The sequence below is a fragment of the Vanessa tameamea genome, chromosome 8 (assembly GCF_037043105.1).
Source record: "Vanessa tameamea isolate UH-Manoa-2023 chromosome 8, ilVanTame1 primary haplotype, whole genome shotgun sequence".
Lineage (NCBI taxonomy): Eukaryota > Metazoa > Arthropoda > Insecta > Lepidoptera > Nymphalidae > Vanessa > Vanessa tameamea.
The window spans coordinates 12,226,317-12,254,020 of NC_087316.1; the positions used below are offsets into that span (position 1 = coordinate 12,226,317).

The 27,704-nt window shown below is 31.5% G+C and overlaps 1 protein-coding gene across 5 annotated transcripts in view; it reads left to right on the forward strand.

Annotated features, from left to right (window-relative positions):
• Positions 1-17,620: 17,620 nt before the first annotated feature.
• Positions 17,621-27,704, forward strand: part of Exn (Ephexin) — an 83,762-nt gene continuing 73,678 nt past the window's right edge. For 4 of the 5 annotated variants that reach the window (XM_026645703.2, XM_026645710.2, XM_026645709.2 and 1 more), the window contains exons 1-2: positions 17,621-17,799; positions 19,738-19,772. The gene's annotated coding sequence lies outside the window, so the exon portion shown is untranslated. The remainder of the gene's footprint in view (positions 17,800-19,737; positions 19,773-27,704) is intronic. The other variant, XM_026645704.2, reaches the window with a different exon arrangement.

Here is a 27,704-nt window from a genome sequence, read left to right on the forward strand (position 1 = left end):
GAAAATCTGATTATCTGTGTCAAATAAAAACCGTTGTTCGGATTATTGACACTGACATTTTCATTATGACATTGACAATTATCTGCAAATGTAAAGTTGAAACTTCTTACCGCAGCTGAGTTTTGTTATTCTGCTATGTTGAAATTGTTTTACTAAAGTTAAAAGTTATTTCAATGTAAAATTTTCGCTATGTTTATATGTTTTAAAAAGAAAAAAAGTTAGCTCTAAAAGATCTTAGTGTAAACAAACATTCGTGGAAGTTATAAAAATGGTATGTGCTGTTTAAATTTTGTATCTGAGTTTTAACAGTTATGAACTTTTCTTAATAACCAAAAGGTATGTATATAGGATAATTATCAAGTGCTTAATTTTTTTTTCAAAAAACCTTTAATATGATTAAAAGTAACGTCGTAGTGTAAACAATAAAAATATATGATTTTCGTTTTATGCTGACAATACTGTATGAAATCATTAATGTGCTAGTTTTACGATACAAAAATGTTCTATCTCTTTCTCTTTTAAACATGTCAGTTAAACTATGTAAATATTAAACACCTAAACACACTTTAAAAAGCATAGAAAGTTCAGTTTTATTAGCTCAGAGATTGTGTACTCTAGAAACACTACCACAATGTTGCAACATTACATAGATACAGATTGAAAGGTTTAGTATATCTTAGAGGATTTCATCAACTTATCATTAAGTATACAGGATGTTATAATGTTCTAAGCAATTTTAGATTGTTATTGGAAATTTATGGTCATTATAAAATACTTGAACTATTTACGCTCAGGCTCATAATAAATGCTGCATATTCATTATTAAATATACTAACATACTTTCGATAAAATTTAAAGGTTTATGTATATATGAATATTCTTTAAGAAGTTTATTTTTTTTAATCACATTGCTTTAAATTAAGAAACATTTATTTTATAATAATGCCAAAAAACAGATATAAAAATAGTGTTGCAAAGCATAATATACCAATTAGATTCTAACTCAGCATGCAACTAAAAGTTATGTAAATAACAGAGTATGCTTAATAAAATCATTAAAAAAAATATTATTTTAAGATTCACTAACAAATATAAAATAAAACTGAAATTAAACTGTGCATGTGCAAATTTTGTAAATTATATATAAAGGCGAGAAATAATAAAGACATTCAATATAACATCTTAGTTTCCAAGGTTGGTGGCGCATAGGTGATGTAAGGAATGGTTAATATTTCTTACAGCGCCTTTGTCTATGGGCGGTGGTGACCACTTACCATCTGGTGGCCCATATGCTCGTCTGCCAACCAATGCCATAAAAAAAAGAATATGCACTGTTAATATGCACTTTTGCAATTATACCTCACCAACTCATTAATACTCTGTATTGCTGTGTTCTAGCATGAACAGTGACCCCTGGCTTACCATAATCACAAGAGATGGAATATTTAGAACTATCAGTTGGCAGTACATTAATGGTATATGCAGTGTTATAGTATTTGCAGTGCTGCTTACATTCAAGTGATCCATTCAATTGTCTGCCTAAAGATAAATAAAATGGATTGTATGTCTTCACTACTAAAATTTCAATAACATTTTTTGGGAGTAGAGAATAACAGTACATGTTTTTTTCTTATATGTGCCAACTTGTCAATTGTTTACATGACAAAATTGACAACATTATATGTACAAATATATAGATGTTTAAGTGATATAATATTGTTTTTTTTTAATTTTTATGCTTTAAGTAAATAATTGTATGTATTGCCTCATTTCTAGAATTTATTTTCTTCAATTCAATGTATTGAATTGAAAAAAAACAATTATAAATTTCATATGTTTTTAATATATACAATTGTTCTTCGAAGAATTAACTATCAACTTATAATTATTATTATTAATGAAGGGATGACAGTTATCTCTTAAACACAGAACATCATTTATATGAAAGCATAAATTAAAATCTTATTAAACTGAATTGTATCTTTTAATTAAAAAGTCAATAATATCATAAGGTGAGTCACATAGAGACAAAAATCGAATGAATCATTAAAAATTAATAGTAATAATGAAAGTTTGAAAATTGATATAAATAATTAAATTATATCTTGATGACGAGAAATATAAATGATATGTTATTATCTTTTTATATAAAAAGTCTTGTTTCACGTATGCATTCCTGTACTATTCATTACCTTGTGACCAAAGTTCAAATATACTCTATTCCAACCATAACAGGAAAAAACCAAATAAACAACATTTGACAGCAAATTGACACAATATTAGGCTTATCTATGATATTCACTATTGGAAGTGGAAATAAGTGGTTAAGTGGTATATTTATAATACAAGACGTTTTATAAATAAAGATATATTAATCATAAACTCTTAGTAGTGAACAATATAGCTGAGTTATTAGGAAATCGCATGAAATAAGTAAATCTAAGGTTTAAGAATTAGTATTATAATATGTATTCAGTAACATTTAACCACATAATTGTAATCGTAAGCAACAGACAGTTTAGGATAAATAGGTATTATTTCAAATAACGACAGTTACTTTCGCGATGACTCACGCCAGAAGGAACTCGGAGAGTGGTTTCGCTAGTTTGGTTTTTATATTATTTTGTTTGCCGATCGTAGATGAAATCGTTTTGTTCGTTTTGAGTCACAAACCGGTGTGGCTTATATATTCCCGAGGGCCACACGTGTGCTTTTAAATAAATACTTACTTGGTTATTTATATATGTATCTACATTAAAGTACATTATAAGTTATTACATTTAAAGTGAATTATACTTTAATTTACATAAGAAATATTTTGATTTAAGAATTAAACAAATGAGTAAATACAATATTTAAAAAAAAAACTTGATTTGCGAATTTTAATCAATGTAGCTTTCCCCTTATTTATTTAAAAGTATTACAAATTGTTTCCCTGTAAATTAACGGACATTAATATTAAGTGTTATCACGCAATAACAAACATATCAATAGATAACCATCATAGTAAGGAACATACTATACGCTTTATGAATTTCCGTTCATTTGCTTCCTAATTAACCATGGACAGAAAAACATTTAATATGCCTTCTATCCTTACCTTTGAACACAAATATTAATTGGACTATAAATGAAATTCTATAAATTTTAAACAGAGACCTTATTGTTCTAGGTAACTAAAAGTCTACTGATCTGAAATCTTAAGGATGTATCAATCAAAATTTATTGGAGTTTATTGACAATAAACTCTCAGTAGCGGCCCAGAATTAGAGAAATTGTCAGCGTTACACTGTTAGGCCTCGGAGAAGCATGAAAAGCAGTTTAACCTGTGCCAGATCTCTGGCCATGATTCGCATTACCATTCCGTCGGTTTTAGGCAGTAAGTGAATAGAGAGTGATAATTTTTGTTCGCAAACTGGTGCACTATAATACTTCTCGCATACTAGGTTAATTCTTAAGATTTGCGGCCGTGTTTTATCCAATGAGGAAAACTATGAGCATAGCTTTACTATAGCTGATAAATATGCAGTCTCGTATAGGTACTGCTTAATTTTGTACTTAATTTATGATATACCGTACATGAAGTTTAAGATGGCGTGTTTTTATTCAAGCGCAGCACTTCCCATGTATTTTATCCGTAAACGCATTATACTCTCAATCTCCATAACTTCACAGTCGCTCAACGTTGAGATTAGCAACGGTTCACCGAGACCGATAACTTGTCACGGTATTATTATACTGAGCAACTAAAATATACTTCGAGTTATTGATTGAAAAGGTGTTTAAATCTCTTTCTAGAACTTTCGATGCCTCAAAAATGTCCGGATTGGCGACATGAATACAGCCTTTGAAACCAAACATGAACTATATCTATACTAATATTAGTAACAAATGTAACTCCGTCTGTTGCTCTTTCAAAGTACTGAACCGAATTTGATTAATTTCATATGAAACAAGCTTGAACTCCAAGTAAGGATCTGGCTATTTATTATGACTAACACCTGACGAACTAAAATGCGAACGAACCCTCGGGCGGCAACTAGTTTACTATATTTAGATATTGTAACTTGATAAAGGTGTCCAAAAAACTAAGCTCCAATTTAACAGCGAAATTACATACATAATTTTTTTTTATATTAAAATTTAATTAAATTTTAAATCTTATATTTATATGTAATTGTCATTATTTAGCTATTGAAAAAGTATTCTTTTTTTTGCTGTATAAGCTATTGCATTCAGAACAAATATCATGCAGTTTATTTCTAGATATATCATAAACGTTTTTTAAACGTATTATAAACTAGAGATGAAACGGATGACTGCGGACGGTTACTATCCGGCCTCCGGTCATTCTTAATAGCATCCCGTCGAATGAATACCATCCGACCGGATAGTGCATACCTAATTTTGCAAAGGACAAAGCATTATTATGCAAAAGTTTTATTAATTAATGTTACAAAGGTAACATTAATTAATAAAACTTTTATTATTCCATATATCTAGAATGTATGTGCCTGTGATTTTTGATTTGATAGTCGCTATGACCCACTGACTTCAAGCTCTTGAATTTTAACTAAATGTTGCAAGTTTATACCTGGTCAAGCTGTGCTTCGTGAGCTTAAGTATGAGTTAAATTTACAACCCAAAATAAAATTTGTTAGATTTAAAAAAATGAATTGCAATTATTAACGGTGTTGTTCATTTAAATATACTCCGAAGCAGCTTCCGCAATGTTACATGAACAAGCTTCGGAATAATTGAAAGGTAGCCAAATCCTTTCATTACATAATATTCACTTTCATTGGGATGAATATTTTTATTGGATACATTTTACATTATATCCTGATTGGCCAGTATTAAGAAAGTTACGTTATTCAAACCAATTAATATTCATATTGAGCTATTTCTAGCCTATCAGGCTTCCCAAGAGTCGTAGGGTTTGAAAGTGAAATCAATCATACGGCGTACAGTACGATAGACTAGAGGAGACTAGTATCACGTAGTAATTGTATATTCTTTGACTAGTATGTGTTTTGTTGAAAATGTTAATGGTTGTCTCTATGAACACGGGTCGGAGATAATAATAACTATCTGGACACTGATTCAGCTAATGCGTTAAGTATTGTTCCAAGCCATTGGACAAAGTTCATCGAACGATTTATTATATACGGTTGCCGTTTCTACGTCTTAACAGCTGGGACGATTGGACGTCGGAAAGGGGATAATGATCACTTTACCAGTAATAGCCAAATATTATTTGCAGTTAATTTCGCCACGCTTCTAGAATATCAATTTTCTCGCGATGTTTTCATTTACGTCGAGCATGTATATTATAAACAAATAAAGTACGTGATAATCAGTGGTGATAAGCTATGACCTACGTGTTCTATGCGCTTTGGCTCAATATGTTATATTATATTGTTTTACTTCTGCCGCTTAGTAGTGGTAGAAGAAGTGAATCTTAACCGATGATTCCGATGAAGGCAAATATCGCGAGGAAACCTGTACGGGGTACTGTTCCAATCTAAATTGAAACAGTGTGGAATGGTTAGCCCCAAAAAATCTTATCAAAAAAATAAGGAAAAGAGACCCAGCAGTTGGACATTAACAGACTTTATTGTTTTAATTTTAGTCACTTTCCATCAGGTGACCATTCCTCTTGCCCTTTTGCCACCTATCACATAAAAAAAAATTAAACCGATGCATTATTTAAATAATTATATATAATATTATTATTAATCTGTCTTTGCTAGATGAAAAATAGCTATTATGATATACATATATCTTCCATACAAAATTAATGTAATATTACTACTATAATGTATTTAAGTTAAGGTACACCTTTAGTAATTATAAACGTGTCCATTTCGCAACGTAAAAGTACTGAAGACATACCTCCGCTTAAAATATGTGTCAATCTCATTTGTATTCCATCATCGACGGCGTTATTCTGTCAGAAATCACTTCCCACCCGTGAAATGATAAAAAACAACTCAAGGTGATACGCTATTTTGATAATCGCATTTCACTTTCTCATATTTCACGGTCGTGTACTGCGATGAGATGATTATCTATATATGCTATAGAAATATATAACTCTATTCTGTTTTATGCTATTTGTTGAAACTCGGTACGGAGAGTCCGGATACGAACTTTTAACTAATTTAATTTAATTGAGAAAAATATATTCTTATGTATACTATCTCTCACAATATTAATATTCAAAATCAAAAATCAAATATTATTTTGTCAAGTAGGCTCATAAAAGCATGTTTGAATCGGGATCGGCAAGAAACTCAGTGGTTACACTTTTCCACCATTTAAATTACAAAGTTTTTCAATAAAATACAATTAAATTTATATACATACATCCTGCCTTAAATTAACAAATACTAAGTCCGCGCTTTTTTATAATGAATATAAGTTTGTATTAAGTAACATAAAAGACATATGTATATATTTTTTTGTTTTTTTGACACGAGCTTTAAACTTTTGAATAGGCAAAGTTAAAACTGCCTTATTGATGATAATTTACATAGATGAACAGGGCAAGTGAAAATAGCTCATCTTATAGAAAATAATACTTAATATCAAATGTAGTCTACGTGTGTAGTAATATAGACTGAACTTTACTATTATTAAAACTGTAAAACAGTATTTAGTACTAGCAACATTTTATTTTGAAAAAGGTTTCATATGGAAATAAAACCAATTTAACTATGTACCACCACTATAAAATAATCAATGTTTCGACGTTGTTGACGATTTTACACATTCAGAATGTTATTTTAAAAACTCAATTATTTTTTGTTGAACGCGTATCTTTATGACAGTTGTTTGTGATACAAGATCGCACTGTTTGTTGTCTTGTCTTCTCTAAAAATACAGATAAAAAATATTAAAATAAAGTGTATGATAATATTTAATCTTTACATTATAATTTTATTCTGAGTAATAAATCCTTGGCCGCATTAGTGATTGTTTAGTTAGTGTCTGATTACTTATCACGTTGCTTCCGTTTTAGAATTAATTAACGCAAACTCACTGTGTAATATGAAATCATACATTCTGGAAAATATTTATTCGAGCACTTTGATACTTTACAATATCAGGCTCAGTTAACGGAGAACCTCGAACCGTTGTTTCATTGGCGCTTGTTTGTCAGAGAGATTTTGTACATGGCTTTAGTGTTATGTTTAAACGGCCTTACAAAAAATATCGCGTGTTATCAGACTCCGTTATCTCGTATCGACGTCACGATGGCGTTTAACTTTAGAGAAGCACACTCTAAAGCTACGATCTGTCTATAATTTTTCACCATATTATTATATTGTTTTTAATGTTTTCGTTGCCTTGATTAATGATCCGAGTGAAATAGAAAGCAATTAATGCAGCAGAATGACATGCGCTTTGCGTTGAATTTATGAAAGGATTTATATAAAATATTATAAATTCTGAGATGTTATTTTATATTTTATGCATATCATGACGCCAATTCAACAATATACGGGAGCCTGGGGTAATAATATTTTAACTACACATCTACTTAATAAGTAAAAGTAAATGTTTATATGTTTGTATGTCCTCTATGCGTTCCTAAACTATTATTATATACATCATCTGATTGTTATGAAACTTTTCTGACGTGTTCTGCATACGCCAGAGAAAACACTAAGAAAACAAGATTTTTTTCTTTATATATTTTTACTACAATACAAACGTTTTATGGAAACCCGTATTTTACCCGTGCGAGTTCTGGTAACAGCTAGTTACATTTTAAAAACATTGTATTCATTAAGTCTCACTTACATAGTTGACATCAATCTAACAAGCTTTATTTATGTCAAAAACATACAACAAAGCCTCTTATGATCCTTTGTCGAATAGTATCGTTCATATTTTCAGTTATCGGACTTCGCATCCGCGGTTTGTATCCTGTAGATAACTTGTGAATTCTGTATATTGACCCTGTCAATCTAATTAAGGAAACCCGATGAATGACGCTTTGTTAAGTAGGTGTAGCGTGTCTTTCACCCTGGACATTGAAACTCGTATTAAATCTACCGACATTTAAATGGGTTTCCCTCTATCTGTACATATTTTACATACATGCGTATTTGAAAACTAATTTTAATTACTTGTATATGGAATTTGGTTTGTTTTTTTTTTTTTTATTTCTTTAAAAATGTCTAAGCATTAAGACATACATATACAGCTGTGACAGTATAAAAGGAAGAATAATACCAAAATAGATTTTGAATTACCGTCGCCGGTATTCAATAAATTATTTTTTATTGCATTTTGCTCTCAAAAATATTTTAAGAAAGACGTAATTTTGTCGCTATAGTCATAAATATTTATGCTAATACCTTATTAAAAATATTTTGTTTGTTATTATGAATGAATAAACATCAAAGAAAATCAATTGAGAACACCTTATGAAGTGATCATCTCATGCAGTCGTGCATTAAATTGACTGCGCCTGCGTCGGATATTTGCACGATACTGCGATAAAGAATATGTCAAAACAGAAGAGCCTAGCATCGAAAATATTAGCAGTTACATACATACATTACATTAACAGCCTGTAAATTTCCCACTGCTGGGCTAAGGCCTCCTGCCTTTGAGGAGAAGGTTTGGAGCATATTCCACCACGCTGCTCCAATGCGGGTTGGTGGATACAGATGTGGCAGAATTTCGTTGAAATTAGACACATGCAGGTTTTACTCACGATGTTTTCCTTCACCGCCGAGCACTAGATGAATTATAAACACAAATTAAGCACATGAAAATTCAGTGTTGCTTGTCTGGGTTTGACCCCGCAATAATCGGTTCAGATGCACGTTTTCTAACCACTGGGTCATCTCAGCTGTATGGTAAATTCTCAATATAAATTAATGAAAAAATATGTATATCTCCAAGTAACTTTCAACGTGCTAACGATGTTTGTCAAAAAACATACAAAGGTCAAATAGCTGTAAACTTAACACCGTAAAACACCTTATTGTACTGTTATTACCCTATACAGACAGAATAATACTGTTTACTGTACAGTCAGTAATCCTTCATGGTAAGTTCTGACTATTTATAGAACGTAAACAATTAACAAGTAATCTGTCGCGTCTGCTTTATGAGCTAAATTATTCTCTATCGTCGGTAGTAGGTTAACGACCAGTCGAGTAAATAGCGACACTGGCTTTGTTGCCAATAAATAATAAAGATTTTTTTGCGAAGAACTACTGAACATTATCTGTAATTTAACAATTATTTTAACAATATGACGACCTCCGTGGTCGAGTAGTGTGTACACCGGTTTTCATGGGTACGCCATTCTGAGGTCCCGGGTTCGATTCACGGCCGAGTCGATGTAGAAAAAGTTCATTAGTTTTCTATATTGTCTTGGGTGTCTGTGGTACCGTCGTTACTTCTGATTTTCCATAACACAAGTGCTTTAGCTACTTACATTGGGATCAGACTAATATATGTGATGTTGTCCAATATTAAAAAAAAATATATATTTGAATTGTTTTAATAAATTTACAGAAGTAAAGTGTAGTGTAGAACGTGAAGTTATTACAAAAATATAGGCCTCGACAAAATATCTTACTTTTACGGTCGACATATCGACGGAGACGTGCTCGCGAAAAGCATTATGCGGTTAAATACCTGGAGGTTTGTTGACTCTGTTACATTCAGGGCTGTCCACCTGTTCTAAGTAACGGATTTTCGTTTGTCGGTTTTATGTGGCAGTTAAGAACAAATCGATTACAGAAGTCGAGACATTTTAAGATTGCCATAAAAGTGTAATTCTCCGCTTTTGCCGTTCCGCTTGAGTTCTGTGTGCATTTTCTCTCCAAAGTGGGTTACAGAAATGTACAAATTTCCTTGAATTAATTAATTGGCAAAACTTCATTAGAATTTTATACCGGTACCGCCATTGACATGACAACCTGTTAACATAAGTCGTTTATTGTTATGCGTTAAACATCCTCTGTTACGAGTGTGTGTTGCAAAATAATCCTAAACATTAGCTTTCGACTCCCGCGCAAGGACATATCAAAGTGATCGATTTACGATGCCTGTCGCGTCTACGATGAACGGACCTTCGGGTACTCCCACATAACATGATGTTAAAATATAACCAGTTTTTACTGCCTCTCTTTTCATAATAAACGCTCATTTAATTACTGTAATACTATGATTTATAATCGTCTATGCCAAATGCAAGTAGTAAATTTTATACATAACTAGCTACTCGGCCCGGCTTCGCATGGGCGCAATAAGTATCTGTGTTAAACTTTCAAATTGAAGAACAAACATAAAAAGAAGGATTCGTGTTATTTCTTCTGTCTAGGAAAGTTGAAATTCTCGACTTTTCTCTATAATGATAGCCATGTATTGTACAGATAAATCTTCGTCTTGAAACGGTATGTTTGATGAAAACCGCATTAAAATCCGTTGCGTAGTTAAAGAGATCTAAGCGTAAAAATGCGAGAAGCGACTTTATGTCATACTATGTAGACATTATTAGTTTGGAGTAAGACGGAGAAACAACAAAAGTTAATTGCAGTTAGCGCGCTTCGTGTTTCAATTAAATTATAATTTAACAAAAATGATGGATCCTTATAATTATTGTATAATGTACATGAACTTAATAACGCTTTGAGAATTGTATGTCTCTTAATACGGCATATAGATCTATTCGCTTACGAAGGCGCGCCCCGCTCCTTTAAATTATCGGCGTTTATTAATATTAAGTGACGCTCGTCCTTGTGACTTAGTGTGCGTGAGACGTTTATATAAGATACATGTAAATACATATAAATTTCTATAATCACCTTTGGTTTTAAGGTTTACGTGTAGTTTAAAGAAGAGAGGCATGCCGTCGTGATTGAATAGTACTATAAATAAAATTTCGTTATAAGTAGATCTATTATTAATATTTTATTATTAAACTTTTTCAAATTCATTTTACATTTTATTTTCACTTTATTATACGTTGTTATCTCGTAATATTATGTAAGTATATCTCACAAATATTGATAAATTCGAAATCTAAATGTTTTTACGTTAGTATTCTGGCTGATTTATGACATAATGATACAACACTGAGATTCATATCTGATGTTGTTTTTATTATGTTATATTAATAACTAGGTATCTGTCTAGTAACGTTCGCGTTACGATTATAACTTTCCAATTTTGTTTATGCGCCCCGGCACGACTTAGCCTGTGCAAAGATACAAGCTCAATTGAAGGCTTAGATAAATTATGTAAAACTAATGTCTTTAAGGTATATTCAGACAGATATTAGTAGTAGTAGGAGAACGAGCAAATGGGCCACCTGATGGGAAGTGGTCACTACATAGACAATAAGTATTAATCATTTCTTACATCGCCAATGCGCAACCAACCTTGAGAAATACGATGTTAGAAGAAGTCCCTTGTGTCTGTAGTTATATTGGCTCACTCACCCTTCATACCGGAATACAACAGCACTGCTGTTTGACGGTAGAATATCTGATAAGTGGGTGGTACCGAACCAACCAGGGTTGCAAAAAGCTTGACCACCAAGTAAAACATAAAGATACAATAGACCAAAGGCGCGGTAAACATGTCAATTTAACAATAGATAACATAATTAAACTTTATAGGTTGCTGTGACGTAAACTATAATGATCTCACTATCATAAAGTTACCATCTAAGTTTTATATTGTGGAAAGATTTATATTAAAATATTTTCAAATTAAAACAATAGTGGTGTGAGTGCGAGCGAATATAGCTTTTATATATTGAGTATGTTTTATGAACTAATGTCTTCATAGGGAAATAACCAGCCGTGCACGTACATATGTATATTGTAACTAAACCTACGTCTTGCTTCATCTAAGTCTTAGCAGGACTTTCTATTAAAGTTAAAATTATTTTACGACTGATGTTATTTTTTTCTTTATGTTTGATAATAATTTTATAATTGAGATTTAATCGTGTTTCGAGTACACAATGATATCATAAAGGCTTACCTGGTAAGGTAAACTTCTTTATCAACGTAATGCATTATGTCACTTAGTAAACAAAGGTAAATCAATATTTAAATTTCAGCGCATGTAATTTGGTCAACTACACTTGCATGATCCTGTTTTGTTTCCATACGATAGAATTAATAATAGTGCGTTATCTTGTTTATAATCTTGTTCAAGTCGTGCCAGGAGGTGCCAGGAACTGAAAAAATTAACTAGCCCCTACATGAGTCATCTTAGTGAGTATTCATTTGCTAAAACTGAAAGCGCCGGCCGCGCGGCCTGCAGGCGGCATATCAGACGAATATTGTCAGCGTTATAAAATTATATAAAAAAGAACAATTGATCGCATTGCAAATAGAATAATCATTTCGTCTCTAATCAAATTTTATTTTAATTACTTTTTCTTACGCATAAAATATTTTACAAGAGAAATTTAATAATGTTACAGTAGCGTTATTCCTTCTTGGACGATTTTATAATCATGATCATGAAAATATTCGTTGGATGCGAAGGGCTCGCGTCCAGAAATAAAAACAATGAACTACACACGACAGCTCCGAAAGAACTAAGAACGCCTTTGTATTCTTCGTAAAACCGACAGGCGTTTTGCAATTAGCGGTTAATGAGGAGTTCATTCAAGGCCCCGAAACGCATTCCGAGCGTATGCACGATTCTGTATACCTATTTATATATATAATCGCAGCTTAAGATGTTGCAATGTATTACCATTTACCATGACCAAACTTGAGCAAATATATCTGCCTACTTTAGTTGTTTAAGAAATATATCATAAGGACATTTTGACTTATAAAAAAAATTAAACAAATTTTTAAAAGTTTTTAAAGGCAAATTTGAATTTCATCACCTCTAGCATTCTTCGTACGAACACGGAAATAGTTATAATGATTGACGATTTTTTTATACGTTGCGTAATTCATTAATGGAATATCTAAATAAATTATGATCGTATGAAATCAAAATATATTTAATTTCTTATTGTTAAAAAAACTTGAAGCTATCGGTTGGTTACCGGTTCGGAATATTTTCCATCGAGAAAAACCGCCAAGATTTTACTTATGTTACAAATATATTTTCGATGCTTATCCGACTGACATACGTATGTACGGCGCACAAAGGACATCTTAGTTCACATGGTTGATGGCGCATTGGCGATGAAAAGGAATGATTAAATTCTCTTACGGCGTTATCTGATCATCATCATCAAATGTCTTTGGCAGTGGTGGCCTCTTACCATCAGCTGGCCACCTACAATTGTCATAAAAATAAGAATATATTGCGGTATATCACATTTTACGGTAACACATAAACAAATCCTTTAATTTTTCGTATAAACATATGGGTAAAATTGTATAAATTCCGCGCGGGCAAAGCCGCAAGCTCAGCTAGTTATAATATATTACATCGGAGAGTTTCGAGTTTATCCTTAAAGAGAAGTACTACAGTATTGAGAAAAATAATCGACTTCTATACAAATTGATGTAGGAATGACGTACGCGCTCCGTACTTGTGTGTGTCCTTTTATTCGCTTTGGAATATGTAATATTTCCCTGGTATGGCTGGCACTTAGGCTCGGACTGTATTAACAAGCTTCGTACTTTACTTAGTAAAGGCAAGACTAACGACTAACATTTACCTTTATTCTAAAATAATACAGTATAAATTTGTAGAATTACAACATACCTTTTTACGGCTTCAATAATAATTATATGAAACTAAAAAAAAAAATCGCACACTATTCAATAAAATAAATAATATTCTATGTATCATTACAAATTAAATACAAATACTAACTCTATATGAAACCATATAGGTCATTGACATTTATTAATAATAAGTTTTTCGTAGGTGATTAAAGTAAAATATTTACTTGTAAAATAATATAATAATTAGAAATGAGTCATTTTGTGAACGGTACACACTACACATATGTATGTTCGATCTTGGTCTTACTCTCATTGCGCCCAAACTAGCTTCACTTTGAATATTCATGGCTATTCTAGGTGGCAAATAAGATGAACTTTTGTAGGTGTTATTAATGAGTTTTACGCACAACTTGATTGATGTAAACGTTCACTGTGGGTACATAAACACAATTAATAACTATTTCATCTTTCGCGTTACTATTTATGCGTCTCAAGCAAAGACTTACGTTACCTCGAATCAAATCGGTTTCGTATTAATTAATATCTAAACCTCGCTCGCTTCTAGAACATGTTCAGAAATCAACTTTTTATGACATCGTTAAAAAAATATTACGCAAGGTTTTAAGTAATCCAATCGCAAGTTTGAAATATTATAAGAATGCGAACTTTTTAGAACTGTATCCCATACACTTCAAACGAGTTGTACAGGCTAATTACTTATTTGGATCGTATTTGATTTTTTTTTAAATAAATGGCGCGCTGCGCACGCGTATCGCAAGGTTGAACCTAATGTTAAATCAATATATTGAGAATGTACTTTTCGCAAATTGTAAAGTACTATCGATTTAGGTCTTTTTTCAAAAGAACAGTAAAAGTTACTATTATATAAATTACAGGATACTTAATAAGTTCTATGATTGTTTCTAGCAGTAACAATTACGTATACTTTCGTCAGATATCCTGATACAGACTTTTTGGGTGGGTATTTTTTTTTTTTTTTTTCTTTTATTTATGGGATTGGTTGGCGGACGAGCATATGGGCCACCTGATGGTAAGTGGTCACCACCGCCCATAGACAAAGGCGCTGTAAGAAATATTAACCATTCCTTACATCACCTATGCGCCACCAACCTCGGGAACTAAGATGTTATGTCCCTTGTGCCTGTGATTACATTGGCTCGCTCACCCTTCTAACCGGAACACAATACAGTGTACTGTATCCTATCGTTTTTTCTCGGTAGAATCTTCATTCCGAACCTGTGATATATTTAATTAAATTCTTTGGAATGACGATTCGAAAGTGCTTGTAAAAGTCTACTAGAATAAATCGCATTTTTTGGCAATCAATAAGTAAGTGTTGTGATAATATATTGAATAAAGATATTTAGTCTGACTTTAATAGTTCCGGTTATGATTGTAAAAAATCTTTAAAATACCTAATGTCGTACATGATTGATTTGTGATTAATAAAAATATAGGTTGGTCAGTTAAATTGATTATCTTATCTTGAATAATATATATGTAGAGGAAGATATATTTTTCACTGTCAAGAACGCAAAGCAAAACATTGTTATATTAATATCAATTAAGACATCGATGAGATACTTATTTAAGATATAAAGCTATTATTGATGACTACTCAAAGCTTTGCCGTGTAGTTCCGGCAGAAAATCTTACAACCGACTACGGAATTTTTTGTTAGGTGAATAAGTGTATCATATAAATGCAACCGAACCTATACATTTCACAACGGTCGAAAACCAACTGACAAACATTCCCAAGAAGGATTTGAGTCAGTCAGGCAGCCAAAAAAAGTTTGCCAAATGTTTTTATGCAGGTAACACTCGATAGGGACAAACCAATATTGATCTGATTTTATTTGATTATGACAGACAAAATTATTTAGACGTTCGTATATTCTGGTCTAAGCATTTCAACGCCTCGATCGTCCAAAAATTTACCTTACAGTGAGTTTAAGACATGATACGGATTTAGGTACTTTTTACATTAATCCAGTAAGTAGTTCGAAAAAAAACTAAATTAACAAAAGCTAGTAAGGCTATTTAGTTCCATCGATATATCTAGTGTGGTCAGAACGCATTTTATATTTAAATTATTATTGCGAGAAATATTGTTGTTAAAATAATTTGCTATTGAATAATTTAGTCTACATTACAGCCGTCGTGAAAATTGGGGTGTCAGTGAAAGCGTTAAATATAATAAGCCTACCAATTGTTTACTTCCTCAAACATTTCCGCCTACTCATCAATACAGCCATGTCTAGTTCCCATGCTATTACAAGACGGTTGCGTCATTTCATTACCTCTCATTGTCTCATTTACTACCGAAATTAGATAACATCTTGTCACTGGGCTTGGGAACATTTCTTCTCGCTTTCCATATATGAAAGCAACGTAATTCCTCCTATTGTCCGTCCTTAGTTCCAAATTCTATAGATCACTTTCATGTTCTTTATAAAAATTACACCAATTTAGAATCATATTTTGGAAAATGACTTATCATAATTATGATGACAAGAGTTTTACGTCTTTCTACATTTAGTGTATTAAACAATTATATTGAATAGATTAAATTTTTACGCAATGGTCGTGTCTGCTATCATTTAATGGTATTATTTAATACCAATGTCCATGGCATACGAATGTCTTTCGTATTTGGTAAGAACGGCACGTTCCTATAAGCTATTAAACGCAGGTAGCCTATTAATATTCGCCTTAACACCCTAACGGGTTGTGAAAATTGCACTTTCTCTTTTAGTGTTTGTTGTTGAAGCAATGTTTTGGCCCTTACGCATAGAATTGATTTTTTTATCAATTACCTAATAAAGATATCTGTTAATCCTAACGAAGGAATTAACTTTGACTTCGAAGTTTTAGTTTTACAAACAGGCTATTTCTACATTAGGACCACTATAGCAAGCACACTTCGGACTGACAGACTACTTCGGACCTGTATCGATATATACTAATACAAAACTATTTCGATTTTTTTTGCTTCTTTTATTATTGATGTCAAAACTGATCATTACTTTATAACAGATTGCCTTGATAAGATATTCAAACGATCTTTGATTTGATTTTTTTGAAATGTTAAACGACAATCGATTGTCGATGGTCGTATTATATATATGGTCGTATAATATTACGAGAATATGTACAGAAACAATCAAATTTTTGTGTATCACCCAGAAATAAACAGACGTAAACACAAAAAAAGTCACCCGATTTGTGATATGTCAATAAACAGACGTAGGGTTAAAATAAGTTATTTTCGTATGTATCGAACTCGTGAATTAACATTGTAATTATCAATATATTCTAGTGAGCAGCTTACTAAGAATTTAAAAGAGGACAATTTGAGGTTACCTGCTTAAAAACTTTGAATCCCAAAATTCGTATTGCTAGGTGAAAATGATTATAAATCATCCAATTAAAGTGCGTCGCTCAGCAATAAGACGTATAACAGATAGTACATAATATTCAAGTGAGCAGTGTAGTCAGAAGCCAATAGTGTAATACTATGCACGACTATCAGCTTCGTCCTTGTTGCGGAATGTCTGTTTGTTCTTAGTTTGTGCAATGTTGATAACACGGTAACTCTAGAATCATTGCCTCATATTAGAGTTGTTACGTTTAAAAACATATTCATGCTTCTTCTGGAAACTATTGTTCGAAAATTGAAATGCTGTCTACAATTTTTATTTTTTTTTTATTTATTGACGTTACTAAGACGCTAAGATGAAATGAAAAATTTTAAATTCTAGTGAAAACTAGAATTTGTTGAGTACAAAACAAACAATTCACATTGACATTGAAAAATATGTACCAAGGATTATTGTGTTTTCTAAATCATTAACGTCTAATTACATTTCTCGGTTACGCAAATCATCCCGAGAATCGCCTTCGAAGCCTCTCGCCAGTTCACCGCGGCCCGTGCGCATGCGCACACGCGCACACGTCCAACTCTCAGCTAGTGTCAGTGAAGTGTCAAATTGTCCATGTGTGTGTATCTATCATCCCTTTATATATTGCGATAGAGGGATAGATGTTGCTGTAATTTAATAATACTGGATTTTCTTATGTTTTCTACGGTGAGTTAGTTCGTTGATGTATACGTATTATGTGTTTCAAATCTGGTTCCACCTGTCTTATGATTGTTAACTCAGTTACGTCAATATCTATCAGTACGGCGTGAGTTTTCGTTTACATGACACGCGTTGTTTTATTTTAATTTATGGAATACAAATTCCTTTGTTTTATTTCATACTAAGAGTTTTATTATTGTTTTACTTCGTATATATCCTTCAAATTTACGCAAACGTTCAACTTCTGCGATCTATATATCTATGCGGATGAAGTTAAAAAGGAAGGAGGTTATAAAATCAGAATTAAATGATTTATTTTTATTGAATTTGCCTATAGCTCGACGGATATCATATTTAAAAATGTGTAGTCTTGATACATAGAAAAAACTGAAACCTAGGACCACTAAAAGACTATCTCATATGTAATATATAAATATAATTTGTACCCTAAAGCACTCTTGAATGATATTGCTTCTCATTAGTTCCGAAGGTATACCATACAAGCAAACAATTTTAAACCTTTATATTATAACTTAGTATAGATTAGTATATGTAGACTTCAACAAGAATACATGTCAAATCAATGGAATCAAGACGTTCATTCTACATGACGCTCGCAAAAAGATTAATTATTGTAAATATAATAATTGAAAAATTGATTATATTTTCCGTAGAAACGATTATATCTAATAAAAAATATATTTTTAATGTTGAAGATTATATTCTTTGTACACAATTTTTAAGGATTTAACAAGAACAACAAGTATCATACTTGGCACGTGGAAGCCCTTAAATATAAATCAATAAAATAATAAAACTTAACAAAATGTTACAAAATCTACCTAAATGTTTGGATGAATATATATCGAATTATAAAAAAAGAAAGCTTATACCTCCACGCTAAAATTTAAAAAAAAAAGATACAACGTCTGTGATGTAATAATTATAAAACGAAATTTTTAATTATAAGCAATACATATATGTATTAAAAGCAATGACGTAATCAATAATATAACACCACTGTAATTTAACAGCTAATATATTATTATTCATCATAGAGAGTTTGGCTTTTAAATTAATATATTATAGCTTATACGATTCCGAATCTCAGTTGAAATGAAGAACATGGAAATACTACTAAATACTAAATACTGTTTTGTAATGTATCTCTCGTATTGGTCTATTGTATTATGAGGGGGAGGTAGAGTAGGAATAGAAAAAAAGAAAAATAAAGGGAGGGAGCGCTCTGTTTGTGTAGTATTCATTTTCTGCCTCGCACAACCACTCTGTGGAACCAGCTTTCGCCGGCGGTTTTTCCGAACCGATACGACTTGGGAACCTTCAAGAAAAGAGCGTACTAATTTCTTAAAGGCCGGCAATGCACCTGCAAGCCCCCCGGTGTTGCAGATGTCCATGGGCGGTGGTAGTCAATGTCCATCCGGTGAGCCTCCTGCTCCTTTACCACCTATAACATAAAAAAGTATTGTATATAGGCGGACTAGATTTCGATGAGAATGGCCGAAAAATCCGGAAAAAAGCCGGAATCAATTAGAAGCATATAATTTAATGAATTACAAAAGTAACCCATACAAAAACTTAGCTATTTCCCCTGACATTAAAAATACTAATTCCAAAGCATTTATAAGCATGTTTAATTATCTCTTTCTCTCTAACCTATCTATATAATAGTCTGGAATACGCTCCAAACCTAACCAAATGGGAGAATAGATCTCAGCCTTAGTATCAGCCCAGTCCAGATGTGGGGCATTAACAGGCCGTTACTTTATATCTAGGTATCGAAATATAAATGTAAATATATTTATGCTAATATATTTATGCTAATAGTTAAGTAAAGTATTATAAGCAAAAAAATTATACCAATATATGTGTTAGGAATGTGTTAAATAAATAAGTTTTTATTTATTCAATTGTTTTGTTTTTCAGATGCTTGTAATGTGTTTTGAGCGTGCAATAGCGCGGTAAGTTTCAGTTGAAACAGTGTTTTAAATAAATTTAAATTTCAAACACATTTTTAAAAGTAAGCCGTATATCGACTTTATATAAAAAAATGTTGATTTATAAGTGATTCCTTCATCTTAAGCCAATTCTGGATGTAGATTTAGTAAATGCTTACCATGAAAATGCATCGTCATCGAAACTGATTCATGTAATATTCAATTCTATGGAAGAGGTTGTGGTTTTAATACAGCTTGCATGATTTCATCTAAACAAATGTTTTCACTGTCCTTAATGCTAAATATATTTTCTTGTACGTATATTGTACATTTATTGTTTCTTGCTCAGTAGGTTGTACAAAAAGCCTTAACTTGACGAATGCTTTTACTTCGTCGCGCAGATTTGATCGATCTCTTGGACACAGTAATTTCGATAAGGAATACTTTGATCTTGGCTTTATATCGCCGCTGCAAGCCTTTGTCAATCACAAGAAGACAAAATCCAAATAAACAACGTTGGACATCGAATTGATATCATTTGTCGAGACCTTGATTATACTATAACACAAATGAGAACATTTGTATGAGATTAATAATATTTTCATTTAAAGATTGAGTGTACAATGAGCTAAGATAAGAACAATTAAAATCGTGCTTTAATAAACAAAACGTTCTGATCCTCGTACCCAAGTGAGCGTTATCACAAAGACCTGATTTATCTTTCATTCCAGTTTCATAAGTAATGTGTATTAAAAACTAAAACGTGCTTCGAAATACTAACGTCAGTCATTAAATCTGTATCAACTGTTATCTAGATGACGATTTAATGATTTCGTTTTTCGTATTAATTCACAATTCGTGATTAATTGTAGTTAACGATTGGTTTAGTACGAAGGCAAACATTTTTCTTAATGAACATTTTTCAGTGAAACATCCACACTTGAGCAATTGTGATACTTGTACAATATACAGTATTAAATATTTCTATAACATAGCTTACATTATAAAATGTATTTATTGATCAGTGATTTTAAAATTGATCATTAATTATACATCGACGCAATTAATAAAGTTATTTTTTGTTGGAAGGAAACAAAAATTACATAAACATTGAAATTGCATATTAATAATATTGAATTAATAAAATGAAAAGCATTCTGCGGTATTTTAAAGTACCAAGCTAGTCAGTCAATTTGAAGCTTTGAAATAACAATGACCAAAATCGGTTAAATTACGTTAAGCGTTTATCTCTACCTACAGATGGTACTACAGATTGTCACGTGGTTCTTATGAGACGATGCAGGTTCATAAATATCAAAAAAACAATCAACTGAATTATTACAATTATTTTCTAAAGTTAGATAGAAAATTTTACTTTTACCAACTTTCGCTCTTTCCATTTGTATATTTAGGTGTTTGTTATTTTTATCATCTACGTCGTTATTAGAACGTTTCTGCGAGTGGTATTAGCATTAGTTTCAGTGGTTGACACGTTTTGTTTCTTAAATTAAAAAAAATACAATTACAAGTCGGTATACGGCGAATCGACGTCTTTGTTTTTGATCGTTTATTCGAATATATTTTTATAACAAGGATTAATACTGCGGGTTAACGAATCTTATCTGTCCCTTATTTTATCTATATAAACATTAAATGATTAATTATGTTATTATATGTGCATATATTTGCTATTTCGTGTAGATATTTTGTAGATATACAACGTGTTATATACAAAGTTTTATGTTAGTTTGTGTCTGTTACAGTTTTAGTGACGCTTAGTTTTTACTTGGAAAGCGATCGGACCGGCAATAATCTCTCCAGATACTAAATTGACTTAATAAACTATGTTTCAAACAGTATATAATATATTATAAATGTACCGTATTATATTATAGCCTATGTCCGTCTTGAAATAATGTGAAAATCCCATATCAATTTGATTAGTAGTTTTTACATAAATGCGAAAAAACAAATCAACAAAACTCACCTCCATATAAAATAAATTATTATCTTCATGTACAAAAAAAACTACTTCCTCGGCTTTATGGGTAGATTGACAATACTTACGATAAAATAAGCTAGAAGGAGTGAAAAGTATAGTATTTACTTTTTCTTAAACTCAAACCAACTTTTAAGATCTCCCTGAAAAACAAATTTAACAAATTTACTAAAACCAAGCTGTGGCAAATCCGTCTCTTCCGGTGGCATCGCGGAATCGCTTGATCGGTTGCGTCGCCATGCTGTCTGGTTAACCTAGGCGAGCTTGCAACATAGAATGGTTTCCTAGCATACAGAGAATACACTTACTTCCAGCGACGCCCAAGTCGGGTCAGAGCAAGCAGTCTTCTTACTCTCCCACTGATAGTTTCGCAAAGAGACCATCCAGCATCTCCCGCTAAAATTCAAACCAACCTACTTCACTAAAAATCATAAAAATCTTCATTTTGCTATTTGGATATTTTGGACCCAAAAAATAATTATTTTCTCATCCTCATAGTCCGATCAAACGGTAATATATAGGTATATTACCCAAAAGACCCGAGCAGGACCACTACTCGGGCCTTTTGGTTTTCATTCGGTTTCGTTTCTAGGCACCACAGATGTACATTTTTTCCGAAGAACGGCGGTGTAGCTCTGGAAGACTTCCTAACCCTCGAGGGCTGCTGAGGCAGAAAAATTCCAATATTTTTTTACTTGCTCGACCCGCCATTCGAACTTGAGACCACAATATCAGCAGCCTTATGACCATTAAAATGACAAGTAAATATAAAAATGACCCCATCTAATCAGAGATAACTATCTGTGAACGTCATAAAACAGCTAGACGTTAAGTGAAAACGAAAATCTTCTAAACTCTTATTCAAACAATTTCATATCTATTTGAAGACCAACTTTTTAGTTAAACACTCAAGATTTCTCTGAAACAAAAAACGCAACACATTTCTCAGACGTACCGCAATTCTATGCACAATTATGATTAAAACATAAAAACTTAATATATTAAGTTATTTTATCGCCCAATTTATAAGAAATATAAATTTAAAAATCCAAATTTGAAAAAATCGTGGAATTAGTAGACCTTATAGATTATTTTTGAATGAGTGAATTCCTTATAAAAATGTGCATTGTAAATAGCTTACAAGAATGCACATTCGAGTCACGGGTGAGAGGGTGGATGAACTTCTTGGCGCACATGTGTGGATACTCCAGTCTGGCGCGACGGACTGTTGTTTACGTGTACCTCGGAATCGATTTATAAAAACATACCGTGTACTAGAATTTGATTAAGCATATTATTTTATTATCATTAATTTTCTACTGTCGTGATTTTATACGATAATTTGTTTCCTACTGACTTTACCTATGATTCGCTTTAGTCGATTTCCTCAAAGCGATTTGAACGCGAACAAATTGAAGCGAAAATATCAGATAAAAAAAGTTGCAAAGTTTCAACGTTTCATAGTTGATCCGATTTAAAAATCTCAAATTTTATTCCTTTATTTTTTTGTTAGGCGATACATGTATGACTAAAACGATCCATCTTAACCCAGCACAAGAGGTTAGATATTATTTATACTTACCGTTACTGCCTAATCCTTGGCAGTGTTTACTGTAATACTTAAATTAAAGAGTTTTTACTTCGATTTTAGTATTCAACTGAAATTAGTTATAGTTGTTTTCGATTTAAATAACTGATTTATTTTAAACGAGTCTGCATATAAATACGACATTCAACCAATTTTGAAAATTTCTCTATCGACATGTGTGAGAATTTCACTTATCAGAATTAATTAATAATTGATTATTTTACCGTCGTATCAGTTATGAAATAAGCATAACTAGTATAATAAAAGTTTTCTAAGGCGTGGCGAGATACCGCTCTACCCTACATTGAAGACCACCTCTGAACAATACCAGGGGTGTGTTCTGTACACAGTATTCGGTAAATGATAAGTGAATATATAAATTAAGAGTATATTAATTTGGATGTATAACGCAACGAGTAATAATTATGTCATTTTACACGCAAAGACGTCGATATGAACGTTGAGATTTTTGAAGATAATAAAATTTGATGATTTGGTCTAATTTAAATGCAACGTCTGAGTGAAACTTCTGACGCCCAAAGTTTCAATTTTGTTACATAAGTTTAATAAGTTATAAACGCTTTTGTAATTTTTAATTATCTTAGACGTAAATATTGACTACCAATAAATATATATATATATATATTTAAAGAAAATTTAGTATACATAACTACTTATATGTACATACATCAAAGACAATGCAACTTATATTACAAGAATATATGTTAAATTCTGATGAAGAATAGGTAATTGATTATTTAAAAAAATAATACTAGAGATAAATTTTGTGAAGATTATGTTATTATTTGTATTGATAACGATAATTACAACGATAACGATATTTTTTAAAAAAAATGTTAAGGGCAACCCTGTTTTCCAACAAACATAGATAAATCAGGCCCTGGGCGGTTACCGTTTCTGCACTTAAGATTGTAATGTATTTTATAACAATCGTAACATCATAGTATATTTATCGTGTCTGAGGTCTTAACATTGCACTGTAGCTAAGGTTCAAACATCAGATCACACACTATATCTAAGGTTCGTAACTTTACCTTGTTACGAACAGTGCAGGTTTCCTCACGATGGCTTCCTTCACCGCTGAGCACGAGATAAATTACAAATACAAATTGAGCACATGAAGTCAGTGGTGTTTGTACCAGATTTGAACTCAGAACCATCGTTTTGTCATCAGTTCTTAAAAGTTAAATATATTATTATTTTACTAGTATTCTAATTTTATTCCAATTAAGTACGTGTCGATTTAGTCTTATATCTTATCGTACAAGATCAAAGAGACGATAAGAAAATGTGGAGTTTTATGTTTGTGAAGTTTTACGCAGATTTTAGATGTTAAATTAATATCCGTATTATATATTTGAAATGAATAAAATAGTATCTACCATGTGTGTATCTGTACTACTTTCTGAACCGGTGGTGCCGGCTGCTAACGGTTTATTCTTGTAATTAAAATTGCAAAATGACTTTTCAAAGTATGAGACACTATTATTAATAAAAAAATATTTCTCTCTATGCAAATATTATAACATATAAATAATTATGTATATTAATTAGATTTTTAATAAGCGGGTAATTGACAATCAGGAATATAAAAAGAGGTTTCATTATTCTCTTTAAACAAATCGATTGCGAGCTTTTTTGTCGATGCGGAAGCACATTCACTTTCTTCGTTACGAAATCGTGGTTATGATCGATGATAATATGCGCCCGCGCAGATAAAATCTTTAAAGTGCGTGTCGATAGATCTTCGACAATTTACTAGGTATTAGACAGGCAGTTTTATGCACACATAGAGTGTTCGGAATACAAAATAGAAATTTTGTTTGGGTAATTAAATAAATATAAATTATTTTCGAAATAGGTTCTCGGTTTTTACTTCGATAAAATAATAATAAAAAATATATGGGGTCCGAGTTGCGAATGAATTAATAATCATTGAGCACCGTTCAATGACCATTCATTCATTCAGTCGAATGGTGCCAAACGTACGATTAGATTAAATAAAAATTAGTTAATGTGACCCTGACCAGCGTTTCAGAAACTAAAGGTAAGATTTTACTGCCGCCTGCATTGAGCTTTATTTTCTCTTATGGGTAGGAGGATATGAAAGTGCTATACGAAACACGGAAGTGTAACTGCTACAACACTAAAACTATGAAACCAAACATTAAATAAAAACTTGTATACAAATAATATTATATTATAAACATAGACACGATCAAATAGATGTTCCGTATCATTGTTCACAAATACCTGCATTCAAACTTGTTAGTGAAAAAAAACGGCTTATTATAAATCCAAACCAGAAATCATCCTCGAATCGCGTGAATTTAACCTTATTGGAATAAGACTGTGTTATAACTGACAAGACTGTGCTTTTTAATAGACGGACATTATGCTACATATTAAAAAATTGAGACATTGTATACCTTATAGATATTGCGGTAGCTAATATTCATTATATAGCCTCCATTTATAATGTAAAAATTGTCGAATATACTGATTTGTCTATCGAAATTAAATCTCAATAGAAAATAAACACCGTAAAAACTATAACCATCATCATCTCATCAAATGGAGTCATTGCTGACTAATTATTCTCTAGCTAACAGGCGCTTTGCATTCAGAAACTCACTTTTATTTTATTTCGAAAAGCAGTTATTGATTACGTAATATTAACCGTTTTTGTTTAGACAAAATCCCTCAAAAAACGGTATAAAAACCTCTATAAAACGAGAGCAGTGAAAAATTAATAGAAATAGATAATAATAATAATATTTATTGCAACACAATAGTAAGATACAATTATATCATGTGACTCCGAGCCCTAAACTATATTTGCCAGTGCTTCAGGATTAGGTAGTAACGTTACTTTAAGATTCTATATTTTATTTATTACAAAGAACGATGTAAAGATAATTCTTATATACAGATTAAAAAAAAAACAAAGTGCACGCTTATAAAACCATACTCATATAACTCAACGATGATTAAAGTACTACAATAAACTGTTTAAAAATATATAAAAGCCTAAAATATGATGACACATTTTTTTTACTCAAAAAATTTGAGTGAATGATGAAATGATGGTTACAATTCCTGTACCAAAGAGAATAGACCTCAAATATCAGAGTATTTTTAAAAGGCTTTCATTCAAACTTTTTCTGAGCGTGATTCACGATCATTGCCCAAGAAGCAATATTGTAGGTCAACGTACAAAGTCGAAATCTGTCGTAAGAGAGTTGACATTGAATAACACGTATTATTTGAGAATAGTTTAAGTGGCCTAGTGACAACGGCAAAGTGCGCAATGATTAAAAACGTTTGCGTGGAGGCTAATTTCAACAAATGATGCGTATACTTATTATAAAACCAAGTCCCTGCCTTTTTTTTCCTTTATTTGGTTCAACAAACTACTGAAACAAAATGATAAGCTAATTATAGGTAATTGGATGCATTAAGGATTTAAATAAAATGACCTTCAATTAATTAATTAATTTTCACCAATGAAATTAGTAATTAATAGGGAAAGATTAGGTTAGGTGTATAACTTCTTAAGATGTTTTATTAAAAAGATCTGAAGTGATGATGATTGTTGTTGAACATTTCACAAATGGGATAAGAAACAATTATTCTTACAGTACAGAAAAATTAAGATAATTTTTGAGTGGTGGAGCTGGTAAAACCATTAGTCCGATATAAAAATATAAAATATTGATTGATGCTATGACTTCTGCATAATTTTTCCAATTGATTTGCTTGATTCGATAACTTTTAATCGATAAAAGATTACATATAAAAATAAACATGAAACTAGTATTCGTTGATTTGAATAAATGAATCATGAATTACGAGTCCAAGTAATTAACACAAGTTACAAATTCATATAAAATAGCTTTGTTTATCGTCAATTCTTTTAGACACAAATACAGTCGATGATATTTTCTTATCTTGTCTAGTAAAACGACATTAAAGGTTCTTACTTTATGGAAAAAGTATATTTTGACCGAATAATAAATTAATTACTTATTTGTGAATTGTAATTCAAAATGCTTTTTTGGACAGAATATTTTTGAAGTTACTTCCTTTGGAGCGTTAAGTAAATATGATGACAGTATTTTTTTTATGATGCGCGCGCACATTATGTCTTAAATACTACATGATTAACTGGAACGCTAAACCAACAATTAAGTCTCAAGTCGCTGAAATGTTTTAATTAATTATTTGCATGCAATTTGACACTATTTTTAATTACGCCGAAGAAGTAAAACTTCATGCATGTATATAAGTACTCGCACTATTTTTTTTATTTTTATAACATTTTACAAAACATGTTGATATTTTAAAA